The 24,555-nt window shown below is 49.5% G+C and overlaps 1 protein-coding gene across 3 annotated transcripts in view; it reads right to left on the bottom strand.

Annotated features, from left to right (window-relative positions):
• The window catches only part of MESR3 (misexpression suppressor of ras 3), a 208,136-nt gene that overhangs the window by 142,480 nt on the left and 41,101 nt on the right, over positions 1–24,555 (bottom strand). The gene's annotated exons all lie outside the window — the stretch shown is intronic.

The raw sequence follows: 24,555 nt of genomic DNA, 5'->3' as shown, positions 1-24,555 counted from the left end.
AGTCTATCGCGGCTCGGTTCGTTCCGCGAGGAGTTAATTGTGCGCACAGAAGCCGCAGGCAGCACACGAACGATCTCCCGCGTGCACGGGCTTTGTCGAAGGACGCGAGCGGCTAGCCTCTTGGGCCAGCAAAAGCATGCAGCGCTGAATAATATAAGTACGGGGTCGGGCACACAGAGGAGAGCTAGCGTCGGTCACACTTGACACCCAGGTTGATAATATACGCTGATGGCGTCACATCCCGGCGTAAAAATGATGGCCTCAATCTTATACTCGCTCTCCATGAGCACAAGTAGTTTCGACGACACTTCAGCAAAACGCTCAGCTTCGAACTTGAGACTTGTTCACGGTCACTGTTGCTTAGGTGTCGCGCGAGAGCTCACCATTAACCGTATTTTGGGAAACGCCCCACTGAACATGCATACATATGGAAGCGGACTTCCGTGAAAAGAAAACACCTTTAACACATTAAACAGGGTAAGTACTACATAGAGCGCACTTCCATGAAGGAGCCTTACGGAGGGAACCTCAATCAATGCACTTTACGGAGGCACTTTACGGAGGGCCGCTCAACGAAGGCACATTACGGAGGACACCTCAGAGAAGGCGCTTTATGGCGGCACGTGCTTTGCGGAGGGTACCTCAACGAAGGTCTTCCACGGAGGCACCTTACAGAGGGCACCTCAACTCAGGTACTTTACGGGGCACCTTACGGCGGCCATCTCACAGCTGACCAGACATGGCAGTAATTGAATTACAGTAATGAAATTACTGTAATTTAAATATTTTTTCGGTAATTTGTAATGTAATGAATTACTTTTTCGGCTTGGTAATTTAGTAATGTAGTGAATTACTTTTGGGTAGTAATTTCGCAGCAAAGTGATTAATTCCTCTCGAAATTACTTTTAGTAAAGTGCGCCATCACTTCTTCAATCGACAACAAAGTAGAGTGAGCGAAAGCAGGAACGACGTGCTGCAATCCGAAGCCAGCGTAACGGATTGGCAAAAGGTGACAGAATTGAGCAGAACTATAGTCAACTAGAATACCCTGGAGAACAAGTTGTTTTGTTTAATAACTTTACTTAGTTTTTGCATTTATGGAAACTAGAAAGTAATTTCAAAGTAACTGAATTACTCAGTCGAAGTAATTGTAATGTAATTTCATTACTTTTGGCGAACAGTAATGAGTAATGCAATGTAATTTCTTTTCTGCGATTTTCAGCGAAGTAATTAGTAATGTAATTTAATTCCTTTTCAAAAGTAATTTTGCCATGTATGCAGCTGACATGTATCCTCAATGGAGGGTACCACACCTCCCGATGGTCAGCCTTGCCAGTGCACCTCAAGGCAGGGCCCTCGAGTGAACAGCTTGGCAAAACGCTGCACGGTACTGTAGAGGCACGCTCCCCCTTTGTTTTTCCAGCGCTATTGCTGTCGCCGCTGCTGCTTGTGGAGAGCGGTTGCTGACCGTAACACGAGTCGGCAGCCCCACGGTCGTCGTAACTCGGTAGCCCCATAAGAACTGACCGAGAGATAACGGGGACGCCCTGCGAGCCTGCAGCTCCGAGCGACGCGGCCGACCATAAACAAGTATTTCAAGGACTCCGATGAAATGCGGCGGCGGGCGTGACCCGGGCACGCGGTTGAAATTGCTGCTCGCTCGTTCGTTCGGCGAGACGCGAAGGTTTCTTTAATGCGCGCGACCGGAATGATGAATTTGTGCACAGTGTAGTCGGAGATATAGCTAAACACCCAACCACCGCCCCTCCCCCAACCGCCTCCCCCTCAGATGGCTGTTATTGTATAACGCGGCGCAAACAGCTAGCTGCTCCAAGGTTTCACTTCAGGGCAAACGCTGTCCGAGCCATGCCTATAAAACTTGCTGACGTAGAGCTTCGAGATATCGGGTGTCTGTGACGCCCCTAAAAGCCGGGGAATCGGCAGTCTTGAACACCGGCAATACGTATGAGGCATGGAACTGTATGTCTGCTAAGCTGAATGCGCAAAACCTGAAAATCGTCAAGCCTGCAACTCTTTAAAGGCCGGAAGCCGAGAAGTCTGAACGCATAGAAGAAGTCTGAACGCATAGAATAAGTCTGAACGCATAGAAAAAGTCTGAACGCATAGAAAAAGTCTGAACGCATAGAAAAAGTCTGAACGCATAGAAAAAGTCTGAACGCATAGAAAAAGTCTGAACGCATAGAAAAAGTCTGAACGCATAGAAAAAGTCTGAACGCATAGAAAAAGTCTGAACGCATAGAAAGAGTCTGAACGCATAGAAAGAGTCTGAACGCATAGAAAGAGTCTGAACGCATAGAAGAAGTCTGAACCCACAGCAGTCTGAACCCACAGCAGTCTGAACCCACAGCAGTCTGAACCCACAGCAGTCTGAACCCACAGCAGTCTGAACCCACAGCAGTCTGAACCCACAGCAGTCTGAACCCACAGCAGTCTGAACCCACAGCAGTCTGAACCCACAGCAGTCTGAACCCTCAGCAGTCTGAACCCACAGCAGTCTGAACCCACGGTAGTCTGAACCCACGGTAGTCTGAACCCATAGCAGTCTGAACCCACAGTAGTCTGAACCCACAGCAGTCTGAACCCACAGCAGTCTGAACCCACAGCAGTCTGAACCCACAGTAGTCTGAACCCACAGCAGTCTGAACCCACAGCAGTCTGAACCCACAGCAGTCTGAACCCATAAAAGGCTGAACGCGTAGTAGCTCTAACGCATATGAGCCTGGAGTTCAGCTCCCATAAAGGCAAATTAGTTAGAAATGACCTTGCTACCGTTGAATCTGATAACGTTTAGAAACCTGGCGCAGATATATCAATGTCGTGTCAATGTCAAGTCAACTGCAGCGCGTTAAACCGGCTACTCCAAGGCCTTTGCGTTCAAGCTCCTCCGCCAGCAAGCCGCACAATTACGCCCCGTAGTCGAGATAAGCCGAGAAATGAGCGGCATCCACAACACCTGGGGGAAAAGCGATCAAGCTTGCGTTCGCGCAAACAGAACACGACTGCAGCAAGCATGCTTGTGCCTCGCTCGCAACCTATGCGATACGTATTCGTTCAGAACTGGCGAGTAACTTTAAAAATAGGATCCTCAGGGCGACTTTCGTAGGATGCTGCAAGACCACTAAATTAGTAAATTAGTCACTCGATTTATTAGTGCGATTAGTCCTCTCAATTAGAACTCACGAGTAGAAGTTTCAAGGACCTGAAATCTCTACAGGCGCTAATAGAATGTTTGCGCCGTATCCATGGGGATTTCCACACAAAAGTACGAAAACCACCCGCTTAAGGCGAACGATAAGCTTTTTTAGGCAGCAACTCTGGTGAATCATCAACATCCTCGGATTACACACGACAAACAATATGACGCATTAGGAGTAGCAGAAGCCTTAGACAGAACCCTGTGGATGGATGGCAGAAGTCCAAAGGCCCGAACTTGTCCTTGGCTTAGCCCCATTACACATGATCGATTGTGAGCTATAGCGAATCTCTGCTAATGCATTCTGCTCCTGCTGCCTAACCAGTGAGCACAACGCTTCAACGCTACTTAAGTTACTATTACTACCAAGCACGAAGTCTTGATTACCTCCCGCCACAGATGCAACAAAGCAGGCTTCCAGTCATAGCATCTTATTACGTCTGGCGGGAAAATGAAGATACGACACACACCCACTGGGCGCTGCATGTTGCCTGTAGAAAGAAGCGCAGCTATGCGGTATTGCATAACGAAAAAAAAAAAAATAGAGCAGAGCTTTGGAAACTATACATCAGTAACACACGAAGCCGCACACCTGTGACCTCGAATTAGCGCCAGCCTGCAATAGATGCGGACAACTTATCCTTACAAACCTGCTAACGTCATACACACACGTGACTATGCTTTCCCGTTGCGTCTACGTTCCCACTGGAACCCTCGCACTCCTTTAAAACCAAATAATTTCGGCTATTTAATTGCTATCCGCATCGCTTGAGCCTTGGCCGTAAGTTTTCTACTCTACAATTTTTTTTTTTCCTCAGCGTTATCCCTTTCATTTTCCTCCTCAGGTTTTAAGGAAAATTCTATTAACTATAGTGTCTCACTGCACATCGTTGAATGGCGCCGCAGAGTAGCCCAATACGCACAAAGGATACCGACAGCAGACAATGGAGACCGCGTAATTACCCAACTATACATGCACCAGGACCGTTTTCCCCCTGGAAACGCCCGGTTGTTCCAGTCCCGTCGTGCGCGCGTTGCGTAACCCGCGCAGCGGCATCAGCTCAGCTCAATACACCATTTTTTTTTTTCGCGATGCGTGCAGCGGACGGGGGTGGGGGATGCAGTGGCCGACGGACATTGTGCGTTCGGAAGCTCGCAATGATCGATTATTCGGGAACACGCACTGTCGCCAGCCCCAGAATGGGTCGACCTACATGAAGAGATTCTTTGGCCGAGTTCCCTCTCCGTCAAACAGCGCAGCGCATGCCTCAGCAGGACGGCTACGAGACCTGCCGGAAGAGGTGGTGGGGAAGCGGGTGCCGGGGGTGCACAGAGGAAGGTAGACAGCTGAAGGCGTGCCAGGTGATGGATCGGGCGTCTGAACTGTGTGGGTATAGAGAAACCCCCCGGCTACCACGCATACGCGCAAACACCGTGTTTGTTTGCAGAATGTGTATAGCCTTATTCCGCGCGCAGCCAGCGGTTAGTAAATAATAATAACAATAAAAAGTAATCCGAGGTAGTCTGACGCCTTGAGCCATTCAACCGCAGAGGTGGTTCAGTCCCTACGGCATTCCGGTACAGAGTACGAGGTCGTGAGTTCGATCCCAGGACGCCCCGGATGTGTTTGTTACAATGGAAGGGAGCATTGTGACGAAAAGCATCCGCGCGCGGAGATCTTTTGTTCACTTCAAGGAATCCAGGTGGCCAACGTTTATAGGAAGCACATCGTTACAGTGCCTCTTTCAGTACAGTTCCTTTCGACGCTGCGAAGCATAGGTCCACTGATTACCAAATTATTAGGAGGTTGACATATGAGGGAAAAATTCAAGCCGCTATCCACAAAAACTATCGAACTAACTGCAACAATCTCTGCAAGAACACGTCGTTATCAATCTGGTTCGTCCATTCCGCAAGTAGTCGAAGAAACCGGTCACGGTAAAGCACTCACAAGAAGCGATGACCAAAGACGAGGCAGAGAGCACGTTACAGCACCTTGCCACCGTCCAGTGCTCGTGACATATTAAAATGTTCAAAGGAACCAATTGGTCAGATGGGTATAAGCGATAGGTCATCCCTCTACAGCTTGAAAGCCTGCTCACGTAAAGGGAAAGCCAACAGGCAAACCTGCAGGGCGTCTCTTATCGTTAAGACACCTGTGGAGAAACAGTTGGTGACACTGCGAGCCTGCGCAGACATTCACGTGATCGCATCGGAACGCAGGAGAGCGTGCCGCGTTTCGGCTCTTCTGTGCTGCTTCATCGGGATCGTATCGGTAACCAACTTCCGGCTCAGCCAGCTGCCGCATGGAGTGAGGAGGTCATTAGAAGCCAAACTAGCCATTAACCATCTCTGGATTGCTGCTCCCTAGGAAACAGGGTGACAGCTAATTAATAGGTCAAGTGCATGCCTCAGTTGTCGGCCCAAACGGCGGGCGCACTTGGCCCCGTGCGCGGGCTGATGTCACGGACGTTGCCGGTCGCCGCCGAACGGCCGACACACGCTGGAAAAGCATTCCACTTTACATGACAAAGGCACCGCCGCAGCGGGGCGCCCTGCTTAGTATACGCTGATCCCCCGCTATATAACGTCACCGGCTCCTCTCTCCTCCTACACGTGCAGTGCTGTACACATACACACAGATACCAAGCGCTCGGACACGCACGTACAGAGGCCGGGAGATTTGCGATCTCGGGGGCGTTAATGCCGGCGCCGAACGCGTCGCCGCGGCCGTCATAAACCCGGCAGTTTACGACGACGTCCGTCGAAGCCGGTCATCGGCTTATGGCTGCTCCATTATGGCGTCCGCTGACGACGGTGTGCTATTAGGCCGCATGCATTTGGTGTGTGAAGTGCACTGTCACCGCTTAATCACTCGTGGTTTTGTATATGCACTGAAGAAATCGAGGTATTAGAGAGATTTAGCACACCGTGATCCGCGATCGTGATCCGCCACCGCGCGTTCCACTGCGCATGCCCAGATTCCCTTGACGCCGATAGATGGCGCCACATACTTGATGTCGGCACATAGACCTGCCGCGTCGGGACCAATCAGTTTGTGCGCCCTGCCCACGCGCGGTAGAGGGTCACGGTGGAGGATCGCGGATCACGGTAAGCTAAATCTCTCTATTAGAACACCATTCCGAGAGATCGGTGTAAGGCGCTACGCAAATTAAGGGTGAATAGTGGCATAATGCACAATGTCGCCGTCCTTCCAAAATAGTATAATATTTTGCTCAGACTACGGACTCGAGCACCGCAATCGCCAGCGCATTCGACGCAAGGTGTAATGAGACACGGGTGATTATCATATAATGAGATCTTTCACAGTGGGGTCGAGACCGTTTAATGAGTGTCAGGTACAACACGTCAGAACAACGCGGGAACCCCTGCAGCTGAGCAGTTATAGTAGGCGTCATCATTGCCGTGATCAGCCCACCATTTGGCCACAACAGGGCAGAGGCCTCTCTCGAAAACCCCAAACTGGTTAACTCCGAACCTGTGGCGTGCGCGTCAATCCTATACGTCCTCAAACATACTAATCTCCTCTGCCTAACCAACTCCTTATACAAACTTGCTGTACATGTCTTGCCTGCACATATTTGCATCATCTTGATTTCGGCACCGACCCGTAGTTACTCTTAAATGCCAGTCGATAAGAGAACGTGGAACCACGCGACGCTGCGGTAGAGAGCCCGGGAGAGTAAACGAATCCGACACGCGGGCGCCCGGGTAGGAGAGGTCGGCGCACTGGTAAGAATGCGTGAAGACAACATGTCGAGAAACGTCGCTTTGCAGTTGCGTTGTATAATACACGAGGAAGGAACCTAAGGGTGACGGCTGCGTCAAGCCGCGGGTACGCCGCACATGCGTAGAAAAATAAAGCAGGAACACGAAAGAAAACGAGATACGAGCGGGCGCAGCTTCCTCGCGTGCAACGGGTAGCCTGCATGGAAGGCAGAGGTTGCGAACCTGTTCTGCATAATATCCGCCCTTTCCATTTGCATCCTGAAATATGACCGCATAGAGTTTAGCCAAGCGCAGCCCGAACCAGGTTTCACCGAAACGTGCGAAGAATTCTTTACGGTCTTACTTGATTTCTTTTTTTTTCACCGTTATATATGTCTTGAATAGCGAACCAGATCTAGTATAGACATAAGAAGATAGCCGTATAGACCGTATCGCATTTGTGCGAACTTAAGTCCCTGATTCTATTCTGAGCACGGTAATTTAGCGCGCGCTGCTTCTTCCGCCGTCGTTTTTAGTCCTCCGTAGTTTCTTAGTTCAGTTACCATAGTTCTAAATTTTAAAAAGGCTGAAATAAGAAAATCATTTCATAGTCCTCCGTAGTTTCTTAATTCAGTTACCATAGTTCTAAATTAAAAAAAAAAGACTGAAATAAGAAAATCATTTCAGGAAATGATGATCACATTGCCGACCGCGCACCGTGAGTCACCAGGCATTTGATGCGAAGAATGCCATATCAAATGCGTGAATAAGCTTCAATCATGCTGCATATATGGATCGGCACATGGCCTGATTGGTCATTATGATCAGCTAGATAGCATGCGCCTATCAGAATCGTAGCGCTTTGATTTGAGCAAGTTCCCTTTATATTCCGGTGGTTCATTGGTTCACACAATGCCCATCACGAAAGGAACAACAGTCATTAAGTAACACGTGCTCGGCGGCGGTGTACCTATCGCGTGAAACGAAAAAAAAAAAAAAAAAGCTCGTACATCGAGACATGGGTACCCGCCGAAGAGCTTGTGGTGTGTGGTGGTCTAAATAACCCTGGCCACCCATCACAACCTTCCTCATTGGCACTCACAGGCTCGTAATAGCCGATTAACCGCGATTAGTATACGTTATTCTACACACGAATTTGCCGAGCAGAAAAAGACAGAAAGCTGCAGACCCACTTTCCGCATTTTTCTGTTCGAATTCTAGTGAGCTTTCATCGACAAATACAACTTACAAAATTACCCATTTGAAATGCGCATTTTTTTTCTATTCCTGCTGTATTCCATGCGACTGAAGAGAGCCACATAAGGCTCTATGTTACGGCAGGTTAGTTCCCGAGTTGACTTCAGCTATTCCTTCTACCACCCGTCCAGGTAGTATATTCTCCTCACCGCGATATCGGAAAAATTACTCGAGCAGGCGATTTATGTGTGTGATATTCTCGCTCACACAATTCGCGTCGAGAGATCGATATCAGACGCGAAAAGAGACGTCTCTACAACGGTACTGGGTTAAAAAAAGGAAAGCTACTAACCAGCACGGATTAGCTCAAATCAGGTGGGTGTAGTGTGCGTGATGTTAAGAATGCCTCGAGGAGGGTAAGAAGACTGTAATCTCGCATTCATCTCAATTATGCAAATAAACTACAATGAAGGAAACATGGTAGGCAGCCCATAACTCAAAGCACACATCTGGCGAAATCTACAATAGGGGAACGCTATACGAATCACGTAACCGTCGAGAAAGGGAAAATCGCTGTGTCAGGCGTTTGAATAAGTCAACCTGCGAGCAGTTTTCATCAGATTACACAGCACGTGTACAGTGACATCATCATCATCATGCATTTTGGCACCTGCATTTTCGACTTGACATTTTTTAACTTTTTGAAGTCAGGGGGCAAGACCAAGCTATTTTTCTTTTTTGATATTGTTGTTGCTGCTCGCTTCCACAGGTGGGAATCTTAGTGCAGCAACAGTCGAGAGAAGGAGAGAGAGGCAGAGTGGGGGGTCGAAGGCCAGAGTATGCACACCAATAAGTTTCAGCTCACACATGCCACGTGCAGTGGCCAATAAGTTTCCGGAGAAATGTTTCCTACAACTTCGCCTCCTTTCCTTGAGCCCCGCCCGCACACTTATATAGTTTGAACACTCCCACACCACATGAATCGACGCCACGGTATTCGATTCCGGTTCAAGCATTGACGCATATCAGAAAACGATACGGCCGCATGCCTGACGCGACCAGCGTAATATATTTCGCGACAAGATGACGTTTCGGCAACGCGCACAGCTCTCCTCCTCCCTCCAGCTGTCAAGAAGCGCCGAATACAAGACCCCCGCCGTCCGCTTCCTCAAAGGCAACTGAGCAAAACGTGTGCCCCGTCCCTTTCTCAAGAAGTCACGCATATACTTCACCCCCGCTCGCAGTTTTCTCCTCTAAGCAGGAAGTATTCACTTTATGCGCCGGAGAGAATTTTACGGCTCAGCGCGTGAACTTCGCAGTTGACAGCTCAAGCAGCGGCGCCGGTTTCTCCCCGCTCTCGCTGGCTGCACAGAGGACGACGGCCTCTATTCATGATTCCCTTGAAACCGGCGGGAACGAGAAACGTCTCCCCGCAGAGCACGCCTCACAGAAGTCGCAGAATTCAAGGCTCGGCAAACGCTTGGAGCCGCGGTCGGTTGGGGTAGTTGCGTGTAGTGACGCAAACTAAGCTTACTAGGGCAGGGAGTACAGCGGCACGAAGTAAGCTTATTTTTTTTTTTTTGTTGCCCCGCTTAACTATTCCAAATGACCAACCAGGGTCCGTGTATTCCAAGTTTACGTGGTTTTCCGAAGTGTCGTTATCTCTCTGACTTATAGAGTCATCTGATTGGTGGAAACACCGGAACCAGAATTGGTATGGACATCCGGTTATAGTGTGTCCACCAATCAGATGACTCTATAGGTCAGAGAGATAACGACACTTCCGAAAACGACGTAAACTTGGAATACACGGACCCTGATTAGAAAGGGGGGGGGGGGGGGGATAGCAGGTAGCGACCCCACTCCCCTGTTCCTAAGAATTCTAACGGGCTCTGGATCATGCGCACAGAGAAAGGAAGAACGTAGAAAGTATAAATATGACGTATAACTACTGCATCTTCCCTTCTAGAAACTGATGCTAACACACAGATGATATTTGCCAAGTATGGCTCGCTATAGTGGCCTGGTTAGAGCAATGTGATTCGAGTGACGACCTAAACAATGAAGATCCTGTCTACTCCCCTTTATACCCATTCATGGCCATGAGCCTTCCCATTCAATAAAGGATATTCAATCAATCAATCAAACATTCTCAAGGAAAAAAAAAGAAAAACAGCTAGACTAGACCGCGAGCGATAACTGCAACACGGAATTAAGACACATTGCAATAATCTCAACAACAATGAGTTCCACTGACGTCCCAAAATCACCCCAAAGCTCTGCTTACCAAAATGAAGACAATATCTGCCCACACCATATAGAAAACGCCTGCCGGGATGCCATACCACGTTGTCCCTGCAGGATGCGGTAAGAGAAGAGGTCGCAAGTCGAGCCTTCCGCCTTAACAGTTAAAAGTGGTCGTGACAACAAATCTGAGAAATCAATGCATGGTCTGCAAGCAAGGGACACCACGTGCCACGGAAGCGGCCACCGAAGCATGCAAGGCTTGCACGGAGACATTTCTCTCCACCACTTGTCAACCTAAAATGTGTAACCCTTGGCTGGGGGCCTTGCACACGAGGCCCCGAAAAAAAAATGTTCCCAACGTACACGCCTCCGATACGCCGATGATCGACTGAAAAGCTCGGTAACTGCTCAAGGTGGTGGTGGTGGTAGTGGTTATTTATTGTATATACAAAATAAAGAAAAGATGTTTGCCAGCCCCGGTATCTGCTATCTGATATCTGAAGTACCTGAACTGGGGCGGCGGAAATAAAGGGATAGCGAGGAAAAGGTAGAGGAAATCAAAGAGGTGAGAAAGAAAAGGGTAGGTAAAAATAAAAGAAATATATACACTATGGTACAGTATACAGTAGTTTGCTTGAGGCCCACCTGCAAATGTCTTAGGTCCCTAAGACATTTGCGGGTGGGCCTCAAGCAAACTACTGTATACTGTACCAGTTTTCAAAATCACCTCTTCTCACTCTAAGTCACCGTGAAGAATAGTACATATTTACGCCGGGAAAATGGAAGCAGAAAGTGGAATAACTTGACGGACTTGAAACCACTCCCATGGTGGCCGTTCCGCGGGCACAAAAAGGAGCAGCGCTCTCAATAGCGTCCACCATACTTTGCTGACGCCGACCACTGACACAGTGCACGTGCAGAGTGCGGGTGCGTCGCGTCACGGCGGTGACCGAATGAGGAGGAGGGCGCCAATCTGTCGGCGTCGTCGCGGGACACTGGGCAAGAGGGTCACAAGAAGGAGTCCGTCGTCGCGGTGTGTCGCGCGCGTCAAACGCCGGAGTCGTTGAGACGACGGAAGTAGACACACGGCGCTCGGAGACGGCAGCTGCCAGGACAGGGCTGCGCGGTGGGCGGTAATCTGGATCACGGTCGCGCAGTGACGGTCCGACCCAAGGTCCACGCGGCTGACAAGCCGCTGAGGCGAGAATGCTGTGCGGGATTAACGTTATTGACGTAAGGAAGGTCAAATACCACTGGCGTCTTTTTTGTCTTTAGGCTATGTGCAGTCCCTTCTGAGCGTTCTCGGAATTGAATGCAGTGTGTGTCATTTCAAACTGTCCTCCAAGGCATCCATTGAGGCAGGACAACTCATACAGAAAACCACTGAGAGAGGCGTCCGCCTTGCTGTGAACATATATGGGGGATGATGACCACGACGACAGCCATTTCACCCTTGCAGTAGCAGTAGTTTACGCGCCAAATATACGTAACATGTCATTTGTGGATGGATCGGTTTGATTATAGGGTTCAACGTCGCAAAGCGCATCAGGCAATGAGGGCCGTAGAAGTGGAGGGCTCCGAAAATTTCGACCAAGTCCAGCCCTTTAACGCGCACTGACATTGGAGAGTACGCACGCGCCTCGCTTTCCGCCTCCATAGAAAAACGGCCACCGCGGAGTCGGATTTGATCCCTGGAACAGGAGCTCGAAGCGTGACATCAGGCTCATCGAAATTTGAAGGCTAGCTCCGTCAACAGTACATCCTCTAGCCTTAATGCAAAACCTACAACTATATGTGTCTTTTGCCTAACAACAAGCGTCCACCCATGTACTAAACACAGCACCAAATCTACGTTCGAAACAAAGCGGCATCGTTGACCAAGCAACCGTTGGTTATACATGTGGCGTGCACGCGGCTTCGGAAACGGCAGCGGGTTATATCAAACTTTCGGCTTCAGCAAAAATGCATAGCCTAATTATCCACGGGAGAGCTAAAACTATAGATAACAGTTGCTTGGAAAACATGCGTTTCCCCATCTTCCCAAAATATGTATATTTTGGGAACATTGGGAAATGCGTTTTCCAAGAAACTGTTATCTATAGTTCAGCTCTCCCGTGGATAATTAGGCTGTGCATTTTTGCTGATAGCAGCAATGTTCGCATCCGGATCCACAACGCCTTTGAAAAACAGCCGCGACAGACGACTTCGCGAGAGGACCTCTGGGAATCCTCTTGTCACGACTTCCATCCATGCCCGTCAGTCGAAGCGCGAACGCTCACGACACCACAGACGGACGACACGAAGCCCAGCTGCCAGCAGGCGTAACGGCGCTTCCATGTCACCAGGAGAAAGGATCGACACTTCTGCGGGTGCAGTCCTTGCTGTCGGTGCCCGGAAACGAAAGGCATTATGCCCATCCACGCGACGTCAAAGTTCACGGCATACAGTGACATGTTCCTTCGTTTTCTTTGTCTGTTTTGCTGACTTTCCTCGCCGGGGCGCAACCCTTTCCCTCTTCCTCCACGGCGTCTGGCAGATTGCTTATGAGAGCAGCTGGGGGCCTCGGGAAGCCCATAGACCGGCGAAGAATACGCGCCGGCCCACATTTTTTTTTCCATTTTCTTTTTTTTTTTCTTCACATCAATGCCGAAACGACGGTCGAATAATGAGCACGGGCGAGACCCCGCCTACAGAGGGCACGTCTTCTGGCACACCGGGCGAATGGTCCCATTCACTTTCTGCCGCCCAAAGAGGGGTTGCGAGCGCACGGTGGCCACCTCGCAGAACGAATATAAAGCAGAGCGAATATAAACCAGCCAGCTGCTCCAATCGACTTCTCGCTCTTTTTAGCTGCGTCAATGGTGTTTGCGGAAGAGGCTTGCGGTATAATCGCACCGACTGTGGTGGAGCTATATATGGCCGGACACCATGTGCGATAATGCCGGTGACACGCACGTTGTCTTCACGTCAAGTTGTCGCCCATCGATTGAGCGGCGTGCGATCAAGCTCTCCGCGTCCCCGTGTCGGCTGCCATTCGTGACATTTATTCGTGGCGGATTAGAAGTGTTGCGCACAAGGCGCGCGCGTTATATGATCAAAACGAAGCGCGAAGCTCCGCGTGATAAGACGCGGAACGAATACCACACTTCATTACAGCGACACAAGTAAAAAGTACAAGCTTGGGACTATTAACGTCACTCGCCACGCTTCAGGCATCGGGAAACGACAACAGCGTCACGTCATGGGGTGATGGTCGACGTGTAGAACAGCTGTCCCACAAGATCATCACGGTGACGTGAACAAATCAGAGGTGCAATGGCCAAAGCTCGCCAACAGTTGGAATGGTTTCTGCGATTCGCTGACGCCCTTGATTCGCTGTCGCCTATATCGCGCCCTCGATTGAAAAAAAAAAAAAAAAAAAGCGCTCTAAGACACCCCAAGCCATAGGACGAGAAGGCTGTCAGGATCATAGCCGAAATTCTCAAAGTCACTCCCGTGAACTGATGACGCCTTAGGGGCTGTCAGGATTTGAGAGGTCACAGGAGCGAACCGGGCGACGAAAACTTCCCTTGCATGTGCAAACATCTGCCTTTGATAATGTGAATAACGAACGGTTGATGATGAATGACTCCACAAGGAGTGACAATGACTCACAAAACCCAGAGCCGCAACACCGGAAGCACAGAACTGCACAAGCACTCACCTGCAAAGAAAAGAAGAGAAAGACACGTAAGCAAACATTCGTGCACGCATGGTTGCAAATACACCAAAGCGTCGAAGTAAAAAGTGAGAAAATGCACGCTCCCACGCAAGAATAGAAAAGCCCTGCTTTCGACCAGGTTTCGCCATCTAGCACGTGTAGCTCGACCTGGTTTGGTTTGGTTTGGTTTGGTTTGGTTTGTGGGGTTTAACGTCCCAAAGCGACTCAGGCTATGAGAGACGCCGTAGTGGAGGACTCCGGAAATTTCCACCACCTGGGGTAGGTAGACCAGCATCTACGACAATGCCGCTGACGTATGGGCCGTCCTTCACCCTTCGCGGTTATGACTATAATAATTCACCATTCCCCCAGTGCTGCACCTTACTGCACTGCGCTGTTTTGTCGTCTTTCTAATTCAGTGTGCTGTTTTGTCGCAGTGTTCGTTCGATGTTGCTGTGCTGCTTTTTCTCTAGGTATGCTGTTTTGAAGCGTGCCGTTTTTTAGGTGTGCCGTTTTCTAATTACGCTCTTTCTTGGATGCTGTTCTGGCGCATGCTGTTTTATCGTGCTCTGTTCCTTCGTGTCCCCGAATGGAGGGACAAAGTCTAATTACTTCCAATAGACGTATGCGTAGCCTTTATTTTTTTGTGTGTTTTCTCCAACGGCACGGTACAGAAATGTATTTAAGTGGGCCTACTGCATTTGTTCGGATTTCTCTTTTTTCATTTACAAGGCATCGTACGCGTATGTTCTCTAATTGTGACCTACCCCTCCGCTTCCTTTTCGGATCAGAGCTCCCGACCAGCAGCTCCGCATACGCAACCGGTGCGGCACGCTAATTGCGGGTTCCGCGTGGTCTCGCAAGCAGATTTCGTTTAATTATACCGACACGCGCGCACACAGGGGCGCCGAGCCGTGCGTTATGAGTGGTTCTCGTCTCCGACCGCCAGCAGTGCTAGCAACTGCCGTAATCACTCAGGGTGCGGAATCCATGCGGGCATCTAATACGGCATCTCTCTGCTAGGAGCAGCCAGTGGCAACCGCCTTATCGCCGTGAAAGCCAATCCGTTACAAAGCCGCAAAGAATGCGTGGACAAGGGCAGTCCTCTGTGTGTGCGTATGCTCGCGATTCTTCGCGGCCACCCGCGGCCTTCTGGAAAACGCCGCCGACTCACACACATTCTGTGTGCGCGCAGGTACGAATGTTGTAGGAAAGAAAGGCATGCTGCATGTAAGTATACGCATAACGCCGGTACGAGCTGAGAGTGAGTGAAAAAACGTTTATTTCTGATATGGCGATTACATATTGAGGGACGAGGAGTCGTACCCTCAGTCCAGGGCCCCAATACCAGACATGGCAGTAATTGAATTACAGTAATGAAATTACTGTAATTTAAATATTTTTTCCGGTAATTTGTAATGTAATGAATTACTTTTTCGGCTTGGTAATCTAGTAATGTAGTGAATTACGTTTTGGTAGTAATTTCGCAGCAAAGTAATTAATTCCTCTCGAAATTACTTTTGCTAAAGTGCGCCATCACTTCTTCAATAGAGAACAAAGTAGAGTGCGCGAAAGCAGGAACGACGTGCTGCAATCCGAAGCCAGCGTAACGGATTGGCAAAAGGTGACAGAATTGAGCAGAACTATAGTCAACTAGAATACTCTGGAGAACAAGTTGTTTTGTTTAATAACTTTACTTAGTTTTTGCATTTATGGAAACTAGAAAGTAATTTCGAAGTAATTGAATTACTCAGTCGAAGTAATTGTAATGTAATTTCATTACTTTTGGCGAGCAGTAATGAGTAATGCAATTTAATTACTTTTCTGCGATTTTCAGCGAAGTAATTAGTAATGTAATTTAATTCCTTTTCAAAAGTAATTTTGCCATGTATGCCCAATACCCCTCGAAGCTGCTTCAGCCCGGCGAACGAGCAGACGCTGGTCCTCCAGGTCGGGTGCGCGAAGGGCTTTCTCTGAGCCCGCCTCACTTGGCGTGAGTATACGAGGGGCCGCTTGAATAGCCGCCTGTCACAGAAGCGTTGGGCCCGAAGAAAGGAAAGAAAAACCATAACGAAGGAATGAAGTAAAGGAAAAAGGAATGGAAGGGGGGGGGGGGGGCTAGAAATCCATGAGGAAGGCACCGTTCCACTCGACCGACTGCCAGGGATACTATTTGAAAAGTTGAGGGGGGCTTCAAAACAGCTGGAATTCCGGAAGGACTTTGATACATATTTCTCTGCGTGAGTGTGCCGGCCTCCAACAAGTAGCTCCTTCCAGTTGGAAAGACGGCCCTCGGCGAAAGGGAGCAGGGGAGGTTACAACGGCTGGCATTTAACCTCTTCGCTCTTTTTTCTGGCTGCGAGCTGCTCGGAGAGTGACTCAAGGCGGAAAGCACGCCACATCACGCGGGGACGCGCTCCAAGATTAGAATTAACGCGTCTGTACACGGTCGCTTGGAGCTCCATCCCGAAAGAAGCAGCATCGCCTGAAAGTTACTGTGTGGGCAGTTTCTCCGGCCCTGCAATCAGTTACTCCATTATGAAATGTGTAGTATGGAGCCGCCAGCCTCAAGCCCCATTTTCGATGCCAAGAGCTCTCGCCAAATCTAAGGAACTGGCGGTGTGAAAACCGAGGTTTCCATGATTTTGTAGGGGCCTGCGGTTTCGTGTTATTTGAAATATTAGAGAGGTATCAGAAATCTAACAGCACAGGCATCAACTCTTGATAGTTTTTTTTTTTTTTTTTTTTTTGTACGTACTGCTTTAGCCATGTGAAAAGAACAGCCACCGACGATACCAGCGCGGTTCTTTCCGCCAACCGCACGTCTTAGGTCGAGCACAGAGACCGAATTCAACACTCCGCTACCTCGGTATTCTGGCTCCGTGCGGTCAACCGGCAGCTTGCGTAGTCCGTCTGCCCACAGTATACCATCAATCTGTCTGGCAACCCTGAAGATGTAAACGTGCATTCTGAGCCGTAGCGAATTCGCACGCAATTGCGTGTCCTCACTAGTAATTATGCCCAACCCTCAATCGCACTGCGCGTTCAGTCTTCACGCAAGCCTTGTTCTGCCGCCCTCTATGCCGTGACACTTGTCGACGGGGGTTGCTTCGGAACCGTTCAAAAGTTGCCACATGCTCGTCCTGGCCTATTTACCTGGCATCCAGTGCGCGGACACGCGACACTGCACCGTGGCCCCTCATCTCATCCTCTCTGCTCGCAAATCTTCGTTTATGTGTTAAAGCAACTGTCTTCGTCATCACGTGCCTTCTATCGAGCAAACAAGGTCCCAGTCATAAAGAACTAAAAAAGCTACACCCTCGTTCGATGAGCACGCATTTTCCCAGACGCTCACTACCCAACTGCAAATGACTAAGAGGTGCGGCTATCGTCATTTTACTTGTTTTAATTGTACCATTGGCTATGTGCTACACTCTAAGCACGAATGCCCCTATAAAGGAGTAAAAATGGAGTAACGTGTACTCTAGTGCACTCCCTATGGAAGCAGGGTATTTTTTTTTTTCAAACCCCAGGGGTAGATTTTCGCACACTAAGTTTACAGAATTCTATACTGTTGTCAACACAGGCACATTCCCACCACAAATAACAATCATGTAATGCTATTAGTATAGTACAATTAGCCACCCCAAAAGACATTGGCTTCGGCACAACAAATTCTGAGGTTATCATTTAGAAGAGATCGAAATCTGGGGTGAAATATCTGTAACATCGAGAGCTCCTGCTTCCTTTGCCGACCATAGTTATTTCGCATATTTGGTGATGCAAGAGTATACGCCAGGGCTTGAGCAGCATACCCTGCTTCTGAGAGGGAGTGCGCTAGAGGATACGATACTCCCTTTTTACTCGCTTATAGGTTTATTTGTGTTTAGAGTGTATGAGTAGCACAATGCCTACGGAATAGCTTGAAGGTGTGCGCAAAGAAAGAGGTCCACGGGTGTCAGGAATGAGGTTGTAATGAGTGCAACATCTGAACAGAGCTGAGAAAGTAGAGCGCTTCCCAAAAGCCCCGGTATTACCAAATTGCATGCGTTCGGCATCAGGTGACATCCTGCCTAATTGGCACTAGTGTGCGTCCAATCCATTCTTGGTTGCATTTGAGCAACGCGCATTAGCCTGTCTGGCTTCCTGATACCACGCTCTTCCCACGGGACCGAACACTATACACTGGCTGATCGTTTTCAATTAACGAATTTCAAGCAAAGAAATATAAGCGCCATTGAATAAAGTTGCTCCAAATGCTCCCAAGCAGGTTACAGCTAACCGGAACCAACTATCAGCGGGAACTTACTGATGTTCACGAGACGTCAACGAAGTCAATTGTAAGCGTTTAACAGTTAACTAAACGTGAAAGGCCGGCGAAAACGACCGCAGCAACGTCGCACGACTTGGTCGAAAGTCTTGCAGACAATGGGAACCGAAAAGTGCCTCTTTGCTTTGCGGCCGTGAGCGCACGCACGCTCGCAACCTAAACAGGCCTCCACGTCTGTCGCGTGCGCTCGCCACGTGCGTGCATGGCAGATGGGACATTTCCTCGAGAATCTTCACATAATTACGCGCACGCAACAGCGTTGCGCACTCGGCAAATCGTGACGTTGTCTTCGTCGTCACGTAACCAGGTCTCAGCATGCACAAGGTTCGGGAAAGCTCCACGTCGGGCGAGACGTATAGCGCATATAGAGCTTCTTTTGGCGAGACCGGAGGCGCAGTTCTGCCGGCCCGGGGACGTCGTTCCTATGCGCAGCGTGATGAACCAAGCTCTCCCCTTCCATCTGGGTTTCAAGGTTAAGTGCGGCGGCAACCTCTGAGCAGAGCGACCCAGTGACGACGGTTTCGCATTCCTTCCTCTCTCCCATGTCGGCCCGTCACCCCGCATCTTTGTTCCGTAGCCGGGACAGAGCCCGCGAGGCATTGTGCCGTTCGAACGGTACGAGGAGCGATCGAGAGGCAAATGAGGGTCGGCAGGTATGCACTGCGAAGCAGGTTGCGGAGCTCGCGAAAGCAAAGTGGAACAAGCGAATAGATCCCCCCACCCCAACCTCGTAGTCACGTATATACAGGGGGCACGTGTCCTATAATGTAGGAGAAGCGCACGTAAAGAGGTTGGGCTCCGGCCATGATAATGTCTATTCCAATGCATCGATTCTTGCTACCTACCTACCCCCCCCCCCCCCCCCCCCACGAGTGGACCTATTTGTGGAGGGGGACAAATGCTGCGGCAAATGAACAGGCCTGCTCGAACTAGGTGCGGTTTTTTTCTTCGCTGAAGGAATCACTGTTCGCATCCACAGTGACTGGGGCAGCGCAAGGACGGGGAACGGATAGAGATTAGGCGAGCCGGATTAGAAAGCGCACTGGTGCGGGCTGCTGCTACCTCGGCCCTAATCGGCTGCCCATAGGGAGTCGCACGCTAATCAGCGTGCGAAGACACGTTATGAATTAAATTAGTTAGTTACTACCTTACGAGACGCTGCTATACACAGGAAAACTGGCAAATGCTAGAAGTGCATGGTGACATTCCAGTATACAGGGCGCGACATAGTATGTAAAACGAAAGCTCCAGTCATGTCCGCGATATAAAGCCGGAGTATTCAACACTGGATAAATGCATTTCGTGCTTTACAGGGTGAAGACTGCAGGCCGAAAATCCTCTCCTCGCCAAACTGTTTTCTTAGCTGCTATAATTCGACATCCGCTTCGAACCTCACGAGTAGTTCAGTTCAGTTCAGTCGTGTCCGACTCTTCGTGACCCTATGGACCATGTCGCGCCACGCTTCACGCTTTCTGGTCTCTCACTATCTTCCTAACATCACATAACGTCATCTGCAGTGCCTCGAGGATGCCATCTAACCATCGCGTTCGCTGCCTACCCCTTCTCCGGCGACCCTCAATCTTTCTCAACATTAAAGCTTTCTCCAGCGACTCCTCTCTTCTCATCAGATGACCTCACGAGCACAATGTCGATAAACTATGCGCCCACATAAGCGGTCACGTACGCAGCGAGAACTGTATATATATATATATATATGTATGTTATCATGAGGACAGCAGACACTACGCTAATATTACGTACCCCATGTAAATATTATCATAGTTGAATTCATTAACAGAAACTTCTGAACACGGAGTCGGGTACGCAGGTGTGCAAGTACTGCTATGTATACGTAGATTTCGACCGAACAGTCGAGTGGCCGAAGAATCAGCTGCCCCGAACGAGCGTCGCGTCGAACGCAAGCACAGCGCTTATAGCAGAAAGAGCTTAGGGGGAACTACGGCACTCCCGGCCGCCCGTAGACGCGCACACAGTTGACGGCAACGTTGGTTGACGGAGAGGCGAACGCATATCACTCGCGATGACACACGGCGGCCGAGGAGTCAACCTCGATGTCACCCCGACGCCGACGTACTTGGCGGCCGTAGGCGGCGGCGCGATGCGATCCATCATCGTTAGGAAAGCAGACAAGTGGAGACTGTGACATCCCGCGTGTTCGACGGACACTTAAGTCGTTAGGAGGAACTATACCGCAAGCATGTCCTTCGAGTCGCGACAATCGCCGAGAAGCGACGTCTCGATAGCGCCCGCCTGTGTAATAGTGGGGCATAATCGAAGCCACACGTACCCATTATCGCTTTCGCTATCGGACAGGGCGACCACTTCCTGCATCGCACTGAGCTCGAAATGCCCACGTTTCAACGGCAGATGCAACGAACCACTCTTCTGTGCGTTCTTCGGAGGGATCGTATATCAACCGCAGCTCTGTGTCTCAGCAGGCCAGTCACTATCTATATACGTCACGTCCATACATGACTGATACCTTTTTGAAAGCTTTTTTACATCGATGGCCAAATACGGCTCCTACATCTCTCTCTCTCTCTCTCGCCATGTCTGTATCTTTCCACACACGCTCCTTATATGCGGCGCGCGATGTTTTCCTACGTCGCAAGACAACACGTTTGTGCGGTGCGTCATATAACTAAACGCCACCAGGAATGGAAGAAACCCAGGCTGATAGAAGAGTCCTGATATCTTTGCAACGGAGATATACATGACTCACAAATTCACAACAACACGACTCAAATGTGGAGCAACTCCAGCTTGAAAACAACCTAACAGAAAAAAGGGGCTATGATTGGGCAACACAAGCGGCGCGTTAAGTGACCACTGTCACCGTTTCCTTGCGTTTCGTCGTAACTGAACCTCGTGGTGACCGACAATTAAGACCCTGTTTGTATACTCCAGCGTCTTGTGATCCAGATACACACTGGCGTCACTGCTTGTTCCAGATAGCTGTTAGGAAATCTCAAATTTCCACGGTACACTGTTGTTATCAATTCCCCGACCGCTGAACGCCAGATCCCTTTTTAACACATTTCGCATCCAACGTAGTGCACTTGGCACCATGCCACAGTACCGTGTTTATGCCCTCGTACCATTCTGCCCTCCAAGCATCATTCCTAGAAAAGAAAAAAAATATATACGAGAACAGAAAGAGCGGTACGGCGCTTCGGACAGCGTATACACGCTAGCCAGCCGACCTACTGCATCGCGCAGGACATTAGCGATGAGGCATAGTCGTCGGCTCGAATTCCTCGTCCCAAAAGAGACGTTGGGCCAACCGCAACATGTCATTTCGTGCTATGAGTACTACGAGCTCGACAATCAGCGCGTAAGAGGCGTCCTGCGAACGCTACAAGGGACGAGTGGGCAGGACGGAGCCATTAGAGGACCACACACGCGCGCGCGCGCGAGCTGCGTTTTGCCCGAGTGCCAAGAATGCGGTCTGAGGCAAACGACAGGAACGGATTCTACACAGTGTACAAGGAGTGGACGCATACAGAGTGGAATGGATGCATACAGAGTGGAGTGAACGCATACAGAGTGGAGTGGACAACAGAGAGCGTGTGTGCGCGAAACGAAAAACCTGGATCACGAACCGAACTGAATAAGCGGATAAACCAAAAAGGAATTCTCGTCATTCAATGAAAGGCTGAATCTAAAGCCAAAAGAGTCAAACGTGGCGCAGACTTCGAACTTTTGAATATGAAAGAGCAGTTGATAGCATCCACCCTATACCGCAGGCGTACGCCTGTAAGAAGGAAATCCATATTGCAACTTGGAAACTCGCAGCGGACGAGTAAACTATGCGAGGCATCAGGTGTAAAACAGCCATTCGACGAGGGGTTTTCCATCTCGAAGAATCGGAGCGCCACGTGATGTATGCTGCTATGCGCACTGCGACCCGGAAGTTACATCCAATATAACTGCCAGCATTGTACAGAGGCGCAGAAGGCCGGGAACAGAGTTCCAAGTGCACGCAGTCTCACTCCTATCTCCAGACACCATTCCATATAAGGACATGGATACCGTACGTGCTAAACACGCCCTACCACCGTGACCTCACGACTGAAGACACGCATGTACAGTTTTGGTCAAAAGTACTAAAGCCAAATGATTAACTCCTCATCCGCAAAATGAAGCCGTCATGTAAGCGTTAAAAACTGAGGCCTTGGAATGCTATTTCACAGTTTTCTGCTGTGACAAAAAAAATTCCCCAGCACTTTAAAGGCCCGTTGGCCTTTAATGTTACAAGAAAGACTCGGTCCAAAATGTAACCGAAGTGTTTCGCTATCAGCAGCTGACAAAAGGCGATATTCCCCAGATAGTCCGGGGTTCCAGATGCATGGCGGGAAAAGGGCGCAACCAAGCAGACAGCGCTATCAATGAGACTTCGAAGAGAAAGTGAAAAGTATGGGGGCTTTTCCTGACGCTAGCTCTAATAGCATGACGCCACAGAGACCTTGCGGTTGTCCTCTGCATGAGATGACGCCATCACATGGAAAAGTCACATGACCCATTGCCACAGGTAACATGGCCTACCGAATGGTTTGGCCCGCTGATTTCATTAAATTTTGTGTCATATGTCACCGGGCACATGAAGCTAATCGATCTTATTAATGGGCTTACGACTTATCGATTCCATAAACTCCTTACGCGTAATCATGGCCCCCCTGACAGAATAACCTCATCTCCTCCGTACTATCCATTTAGCCTTGACGGCGAAGATGTTTAAAATTCCCTTTCAAAGGGATTTTTTTTGTTTGTTTTCTTAATAAAAGGCGGCCAGCGTCCTTTACAATTGTCCTGAATGCTCTTTGCGGCTGAACAGCTGCCACATTTCGAGTTTCGCGTTCACCGGCTGCCAATAGCAACAGAGAGACCAATGTGGCGTCCGATATGCGCATCGGGAACGAATAGAGACAAAAAAAAAGAAAAAAACGCTTCACTGTCCGAGGTGAGGCTCAAGTTGCACTTCAGTGTATACCGCTGTTTGCTTCCAGCTGAGGGTTGCCCTCCAAACCGAGCACGTGGTGCTGACAGCTAGGGCCATAGCCGGAGTGCTCATAACAGGAGTGACTGAACCGAAGGTACGGCAGGACAGAAGAGACAATGGAAGCGGCGAGCACAGAAGTGACGATTTTGCTCACTAGCGATTCCATTTTCGGGCAGGTTATCTTGTGCCGTTCTGTTGCAAATTCACCTCTTTGTTTCCTGCCAGATATCTCCGCTTTTCCGGGAAGGCGAAGATAGATGACAGGAAACAAGTTGCAAATATCTGGCCTCCGTGGAGAGTTTGCGCGGCTATTGAAGCTGCGGAATGCGAGCAATATGAAAAGGAACGCTCAATGCGCACCCGTAAACAAGTTTATTTTTACCTCAGCACGGAAATTGAGGCATTGCAAAGCTCACGCATTCAAAAAGAAACAGATTAAAACAAGACACATTTTCGAAATATGGTTTGCTTTGGTCATATAGAGTACCATCCCAAAGCCACTCGGGCTATGAGAGACGCCGTATAGTGGAGGGCTCCGGAAATTTTGACCACCTGGGGTTCTTTAACGTGCACTGACACCACATAGCACACGGACGCCTTGCTTTTCGCCTCCACCAAAATGCGGCAGCCGCAGCCACGGGATCCGATCCCGTGTCTTCGGGATCAGCATTGCAGCGTCCTAGTGAGCCATCGCGACAGGGGCCCACAGAAAGAAGTGCTAGAAGTGACAGCGATAGCTGGACAGCAGCGCCTCTCAACACCTAAAAATCACCCCCGGTCACATATGAGATATATGAAATACTTGGTAGCTCTCACTTCTAGCCGGCACACGACCGCCTGGCTTGTCTTTGTGCTGTAGCGTCTTGGTTTCGTTTGCATGGAGCTTGTTTATGATATTCCGTGAGTCGTCGAGCCGCGTGTTCCTTCTTAGTTGATATCTTCCTGTTCTCTCCTCTCTGCCTTTCCCCCTCGCGAAGCGGGACAGCATTTGTGCACAGCGGCATTTTATAATTGGTCCTTTTTTTAATTTTTTTCCTTTGTCCGCATGTTTCCAGACCCAATAACTGGCCAGTCTGGTTCTTGTACCCGTCAGCCATGCACTCTGTGCTGTTCATTTC

This window comes from Amblyomma maculatum, chromosome 11 (genome assembly GCF_055883805.1).
Source record: "Amblyomma maculatum isolate TAMU_Amacu chromosome 11, ASM5588380v1, whole genome shotgun sequence".
Taxonomy (NCBI): domain Eukaryota; kingdom Metazoa; phylum Arthropoda; class Arachnida; order Ixodida; family Ixodidae; genus Amblyomma; species Amblyomma maculatum.
Note: the sequence above shows the minus strand (reverse complement) of the source record. Positions and strands in the feature narration are given on the sequence as shown.